Raw genomic sequence first — 7,876 nt, forward strand, 5'->3', positions numbered from 1 at the left:
GCTGGGCGCTGCCAGGTCTTGGTGCAGATAAGGTGACAAGGAAATCTTCGCAGCACACCGGACTGGGGAGGGCGACATGGGAAAGGCTGCAGCTGCCCCTCCTCCCCACCCCACTCCACCCCAGGTCCAGGCATTCTTCTAAATGCTTTACACACAGCATCTCATTTCTTCCAGCTTAATCCTCACAGCAGCCTTATGAGCTGGGAGCCTCTCTGCTTCAATACATTTTAAATCAGCACCGTGAAAGAGAATTGCCTTCTGGTTTTATTCTTTTTCCATTTGAAGACAAGCACTACCACCTTCAAATGGGTTCATTTTAAGACACAATCGCAATCCTAAAAATGTCAAATGGTGGATGATAGAATTGAGGAAATTCGAAGTTATCACATCCATTTCACAATAATGAAATTGAGGCTCCTGCAGTTAGAAGAATAATATCAGAGACTTGAACCCACAATGCTTGGTTCCAGCCCCAGCTCCCTCATTCAGTGGCGGGCAAACCCATCTACCTGGGTGTTTAGCTCAAAAATCTCGGATCGTTCCTGCTACCACAGCGTTGACACAGAGGGTCCGTCTTAATCCTAAATTAGCAGGGCCTTGGCAGATGGAGCCTCCCACCACAACTCCCAGCTGTTGATTTTTTTGCTCCATGGCCCAGCTCCTGAATTTTGCTGGTATGTTTTAATCTTTAAAATACATATGACTTTGACATTCCACTCATTGACATCTCTATTTGTATAAAATAAAATGTTTTTCTTAGCCAAATCTTGGAATAATATTGAAGCTTGACAGGAAATGGGCCATGGCCTTGGGTACCCAGAACACAGGGATGAAGCTGATCCATTTGGTTGTGTGTTTCCAATTAGTCAACCACAGCTTGCGCACTTGGCAGATACGAGTAACAGATGACAAGGTACTTTCTGTGTCAGTATTAATGTATCACTGAAAACAAGTGAGTGATGATGTGTAGAATGAAGCGTGCATTCATCTAAGAGAAAACCATCATATATCATCAGGCTGAAACCCTTTGAAGGGATAAGACAAAATCCAAGACAAAGATAATACTTAACATATATATCTCTTGGGTATAAATAAATTAAAAGTATGTTTTGGACCTCACACCACCAGGGTGAAAAGTCATAATTGTTTTCCAACTCTTAACAATTTATAATGAGCAACACCCAAACACATCCTTCCATTGAAATACATAAAGATTTAAGTATTATCTTCATCTTGGATTTTACTGCTCTGTCTTCAAAGCCATCTCTTGTTTGTAGGGATTGTGGTTTAGCCAAGGGGGCTGGGGGAGAGTGTGGGACTCCAGTTAATTTTGCCAGGTCTTTTTTTAGGTTTAAGAATTCTTTCAGTATATGTAGGATGAATGCTTGTGGTAATAACAGCTCATGTTTCTTGAGTCTTTCCAACGTGCCCAGCCCTGTAGTAAGTGCTTTATATGTATTACCTAACTTAATTCCTTCTTATCCAGCTCAGATTTCATGGCCCAACATTATAATCACTCCATTACACAAATGGCCTTAATATCCGTGCTCTTCTCTCCCCATCATTCTTCCCCAGCAAAACCTTAATCCGGTCAAACCCCAGCCCTCCTCTTTCTCCATTCACTCCTTCCAAGCTGAATGTCCTAAAGAACGAACAACTATGCAAATTGGTCTCACTTTAAATTCATGTCTACAAAACTCAAATGGCACAAAATGTAGCCTGGTCATCCTACCAGCTTCCCTCCTAAACCCCCAGCAGTCTCAATGAAAAGTTCCTCAGAGTGGGAATGAACATGGTTGGTTGGTCAAAGAGCCAAGTGAGGAGGGGGAGAGTAGCAGGAGGTGACATTAGAGAAAAGCGGGTGCCCTGATCATTGCCCTTGTAGGGCACTGTAAGGACTTGGCTTTTATGTTGAGCGAGATGGGAGGGTTTTGAGCAAAGGAGTGACAAATTAGGTTTGAATAGCATCACTCCCAGCTGGTATTTTGACAATAGACTGTAAAGGAAAGAACACAATCAGGGAGACAGGAGATGACTGCCGTCATCCCAGCAAGAGATGCTGGTGACTTGGACCCAGGTGGTGGCAGGGAAGGAAGCTGGAGGTGTTCTGATTTGGGTTATCTTTGAAGGTACAGCTAACGGTGTTTGCTGACAATTTGGATGTGGCATCTGACAGACAGTGAAGGGTCAACAGAGACACTAAGGTTTTGGCCTGAACAATTTTAAGGCTGAAATTGTCCCCTACTGAGATGGGATAGACGGTGGGGGGAGGGGGGCAAGTTCGGTGAGTGGGAGTGGGAGATGAGGAAATGAAGAGTTTGTTTTTGGACACATTGAGTTGGAGATGTCTACTAGACAGCTCTATTAGTTTGCGAGGGCTGCTGTGACAGATTACCACGTGCTTGGTGGCTTAAAGCACCAGAAATGGATTCTCTCACAGTTCTGGAAGCCAGAAGTCTGAATTTTAAGTGCCAGCAGGGCCATGCTCCCTCTGAAAGCTCTAGTGGGGAATCTGTTCTTTGCATCTTTTAGCTTCTGGTGGCGGATGGCAGTTCCTTGACCTGTGGCTGCCTCTTTGGTCAAAGTGCCTCTCCTCTACCAAGGTAGGAAAGAATCAAGGGCCTCTGGTGCTGGAGGCCAAGGGTCTTAGTCCGTCTGGGCAGCTGTGACAAAGTGTTCCACATGGGGTGTCTCATAAACCACAGGAATTTATCTCTCCTGGTTCTAGGGGTGAGAACATTTAAGATCAAGATGCTGGCACAGCAAGATGGCAGTCTATGAACTTCCTGGTTCGTAGACTGCCATCTTGCTGTGTCCTCACATGGTGGAGGGACAAGGGAGCTCTCTGGGACCTCTTTTATCATGACAGTAATCTCAAATTCAGGAGGGCCCTCCACTCATGACCTAGTCACCTCCCCAAAGCCCCACCTCTAAGTACCATCATACTAGGGATGAATGAATTTGTGCTGGGGGAACACAAACACTCAGCCCATAGCACCAAGTGAAGACACTTACAAAAAGGAAGAAATGATCAACCATAACAGATGATGCAGTAGGAAAAGTAAGACTAGGACCAAGAGTTGACCGTTGGCTTTAGCGAGATGGAGCTCAGGGGGGATTTTGGAAAGAGCAGTTTGGGAGGAGACATAGAGGTAAAACATGGTTGAGGAAGGTTCAAGAGAGAAGAGGCAGCTGCAGCCTTGCTGAACCTGGTTATTAGCTCCAGTGGGTTTCTTGTGGGTTCTTTGGGATTCCCTATACACAGGAACAAATTTGAAAAGAGTAGTGACGTTTGCAGAACAATGTGAAAGTAAGTAATGCCACTGAATTAAAAATGTCATTGAAAGGGCACATTTTATATATTTTATCATGATAAAATTTTCTTAGACAAAAAAAACACTAGGTGAATAATTGGAAGCAGTGAGTAGGTGAAAGTCATGAAGTGAGAAAAAGCTATGGAATCTGGGTGGCGTAAAGAAGCAAGTGTGGGGTGAGAGCAGGCGGTTGGGACAGTGAAACGGTGGAGGGATCAATGGATGAAGTACCGACTCGGGTGGAATGATTATTGGAGTTGAGGTGCCAGAGAGGTGAGCTGGAAAGATGGGGTGGTGGTCGTAGCATGTGATGCTAGAAATGGATGATGTGCAGTTATGAGTAATAACAAAGTCTGGGTTTGGGCCAAGTTAGTGCAGAGGACAAGACTATTGGAGAAGAGGGCCTCAAGGAGGAGAGGGACCTGGATCTTGGACGAATCATCTACCAAGAGAGTGACATTACCGAGAATCACAGCAAAGTAGTGGTGGAGACAGAGACCGTGAGGCATGGGCTCAGATCTTCGAGGACTTGGGGGGAAATGACCCGGGGGCCCATGGGAGACCGTGGGAAGACCGTCTAGTCTGATGATGTGGATTTCTAAGCTGGGAGGTGGGGCGTTAATGGAGGAGCGAGGGAGGTTGGTGTGGGTGTGACAATCAGGCACAGGGAGGTCACCTGCCTCCTGTTTAGGCCCCTTAGAATGAGGGGAGTGTGACAGAAGACAAACCTGAGCTAAGGGAGCTCCAGAGAAAGCATGTTCTTAGAAAGGAGCCAGGTTTTAATTAAACAGAGAATAGGAAGGGAATGTTCAGAGAGATTGATGGCATTAACTCACTTACCATGTCTGGCACTCAGCTGGATACTGAGAGTGTGAATAAGAGTGAAATATCCTGCCCTCATGGAATTTATGTTCCCCCTGGGAGACAGTCATCAAGATTAGAAAAGAGAAATATATAGTTGATTAGATAATACTAAATATTAGGAGATAAAATAAAGCAGTGAAGAGTGAAGTGTCAGTAATTAGAAGTTGAAACTATAATAGGTGGCCAAGAAAGGCTCTCTGAGAAGGTGACATTGAATAAAGACTTGAAGGATCTACTTGGAGAGTTGACCAGATATCTGCGGATAAGAACAGCAAGTGTAAAGGCCCTGAGGTGGAAACCTGCCCAGAATGCCTGAGGAAAAGGGAGGTATGGTGATAGCAGGTGGAGAGAGGGGAAAAGGTGGGGAGGAAATGAGGTAAAAGGGGGAAGCAGAGGGGTAGGCAGGTCATGCAGGGCCCTGTGACTATAGAAGGGACTTGGCCTCTACTCTGAGTGAGATGAGGAGCCACAGAAGGAAGGGTTTGGGGCAAAGGAGAGACGTGAATTGCATTTCGATGGGATCACTTTGGCTGCTGTGCGGACGCGGGGGGTGGGGGGTGTGGGGGCAGGGGCTGGTATAAGCAGACTAGTTAGGAAGGTTTTGCCCAAACCCAGCTGAGAGCTGCGGGGTGCTCTAGACCAGGGAAGTAGTGGGGGTGTGGCTTTAGGAGCACTGACAGCCAATGAGAGAGCAGGAGGGTGTGAGGGCATGGGGGGTGGGGGGCAGTAGGGGTAGGCTCTGGTGTGTTGTAGGAAATTCTTCTGCTTTGTTAGTGAATAAGGGAGCAAGCTCAGTGTGAGGTGGGGGAGGAAGTACTAGACCTTTGCAGGAAAGGGGTAAATTATAAATAGTCATTTAGGAGAAGGGGAAAGAAATGGACTAGAGCCTGGTGCCTTGGACTCACCTGGAAGGCTCATTACAACAGAGTGCCGGCCCCTTACCCCTAGAGTTTCTGCTCTAGCAGGTCTGGGGTGGGACCTGAGAATTTGCATTTCTATTGCCTGCGCAGGTGAAACATCTGCTGCCGCTTAGGGATCACCTTTGAGAATCTCAGGACAAGTGCAATACAGTCACTTTGCCAGGCAGAATGGAGCACCCGCATGCGCTGAATGGTGAATTCACTGAAGGCTGCCAGGCATGGCTGTGTTTTTGTCCAGTCAAGCTCAGCCACACCAGAGCCAGCACAGGACAGACAAGTAAATTTAACGTGGGTTGAAGTTTAGCCAAGGGAATGCTATAAATTCTCTTGGCTAAACTGCACTTGGCTGGAAAAGAAAAGGAAAGTAATTGGGTTAAAGGTAGAGGCAATGGAGTGAGTCAGCTGATTGACCTTGGAATGGAATCTGGACACTACGAGACAGTGGAGAGGTGTCAGGATCCAGGACTTCAGGGGTTATTGGGGCCTGGATCCTAGAGGGAGCGAGCTGCAGATGGAGGTTATAGATGGGGTGAGACGGTAGCAAGGAAGATGGGGTGATTGGAGGACAAGAAGTCAAGGAGTCAGAGGCCAGAGTCTCAGAAGATACATCCATCTGCTTGGATATTGAAAACACCAAGAATTAAAATAGAAGGTGGTTAGAGAGAGTGATAGAGAGCCGAGCGCTAAAATCCTCAAGCAAGGGCCGTGGCCTGGTGGCCGGGAGGTGACTGCCACAGGGCAGGTCAAGGAAGCTGCACTCTAATGACAAGAGGTTCAAAGCCAGTAGGTTTTACAGGAGTGACGATGGAGAAGGGTCAGGCAGTGACACAGGGGTGCAAGGAGGCACCCCCACCCACCCCCAGGTCCACAGAGCAGAGAGGCAGGAGGGACAAGGCTTCCACATGCGGAGCCGGTGGGGACACCGAGCTCCCATGAGAGCCAGGGTCTGTGGCTCACCACCCCAGCTGCAAATGACAAACACCTGGGGACACTGAGCCCACACCAGTGCATGGACCCCACCGTCCAGGATTTTTGTTTAATTGGTCCAGCAAGTTGGCTTTGTTTGTGAGCCCTGGAGGTGATTTGAATGTGCCTCCCAGGAATGACAGAGAGAAGGTGAAGGGGACACAGAGAGGCGTTTGAGGATGTGGGGGCCTTGCCTGGGATTGGCCAGGGTTAGAGGGAAAGTGGCCAGCTTTAGGGACAGATCAGAAGAGAGGAGGATGGCGGGCCTGGGGGTGCCTGTCTGGGGAAGGGAGGTGAGGCCTGGGAGACCTGGGCTGTAGAGAGTTCAAGGGGTTGTAAGGCGGATCCTGGCAGTGAGGCCACGAGAGTCGGGGAGAAGGAGGGATGGGGTCTTGCCTGGAGCTCAGAGAAGGCGGTGGCCTGCCCTCACCCAACAGCTGGGGCCTGGATGCTGGGGGAGGGCCGTCCTAATGGGGCACCTGGAACTCTGGGACCCCGCTGCCTCCCAGCCACCCTTCCCCACCTCCCAGCCCCCAGCACAGTCGGTAGGCTCCAGTGAGGCAGGGCAATGTAAGTCCCCCCCTTATCCATGAGTTCACTTTCTGCAATTTCAGTTCTCTGTGATCTGAAAATATTAGATGGAAAATTCCAGAAATAAACAATTCATAAATGTTCAATTGCTTGCGGTTCTGAGTAGTTTGAGGAAATCTCACGCCCTCCCGCTCCGTAAATCATCCCTTTGTCCAGCGTATCCCACCGTTGGTCACTCAGTACCAGTTCTCAGATCCACTGTCTCGGTTTTGCAGTGCTGGTGTCCAAGTCACCCTTATTTTACTTAATATTGGCCCCAAAGCACAAGAGTAGTGATGCTGGCAATTCGGATCTGCCGAAGAGAAGCCGTTAAGTGCTTCCTTTAAGTGGAAAGGTGAAAATTCTTGACTTTATAAAAAAAAAGGAGAGCTGCCCCTTTTCCAGGGTCATGATGAGCAGCAAGGTGGTGTCTGCAACAGGGTCGTTCAGGTGGTCAAGCCACGTGCTTCATTAATAAGGTTCCCTGACAGAAGGGACAACCCTAAGCCCAGTTATCAGAAGTTCTGAGATCAGCAGGAGCACCTTCTCACTCTGCTTTGATTTCACAACATTCTAAGGGACGGAAACCACCAGCCTGGCCGATGCGTCAGGGCCCACCAGACACTGCAGAGATGACAAAAACATTGCCTCAGAAATACAGACAGAAAATTTGTGTCTCAAGGAAAAAAAATTGCATTTATCCAACTTGAAGGTCCAGAATAATCGCTGAGACTCTGGCTGCTGTTTGCCAGCCGACAAAAGAATAGTTTTTACGATAAAGGACTTCCAAAATGAAATAAAAAAAAGAAGAAGAAGAAGGAAAGAAAAAAAAATCACATGCTGAGGTTGCTAAGATCTACGGCAAGAATGAATTTTCCATCCACTTGTGAAGAAGAAAAAAAAAATTTGTGTCAGTTTTGCTGTCACACCTCAAACTGCACAAGTTACAACTGCCATGTGTGATAAGTGCTTACTTAAGAAAGAAAAGGCATTACATGTGTGCACGATATTTTGAAAGAGAGACCACATTCACATAACTTTTATGACAATATATTGTTGAAATTGTTATATTTTATCATTAGTTGTTCGTACTCTCTCACTGTGCCTCATTTGTTAATTAAACTTTACCATCGGTACGTATATATAGGAAAAAACATGGTGTGTGTGTATATATATATAAATGTATGTAGGATCTTGTACTGTGCAAGGTTTCAAGCAACCACCGGCCATCCTGGGACGTAG

At 47.2% G+C, this 7,876-nt stretch overlaps 1 pseudogene; it reads left to right on the forward strand.

Annotated features, from left to right (window-relative positions):
- Nucleotides 1–7,043: 7,043 nt before the first annotated feature.
- On the forward strand, nt 7,044–7,357 carry LOC140689338 (alpha-ketoglutarate dehydrogenase component 4 pseudogene; annotated as a pseudogene).
- The last annotated feature ends 519 nt before the right edge of the window (nt 7,358–7,876 follow it).

Source organism: Vicugna pacos, chromosome 3 (assembly GCF_048564905.1).
Source record: "Vicugna pacos chromosome 3, VicPac4, whole genome shotgun sequence".
Lineage (NCBI taxonomy): Eukaryota > Metazoa > Chordata > Mammalia > Artiodactyla > Camelidae > Vicugna > Vicugna pacos.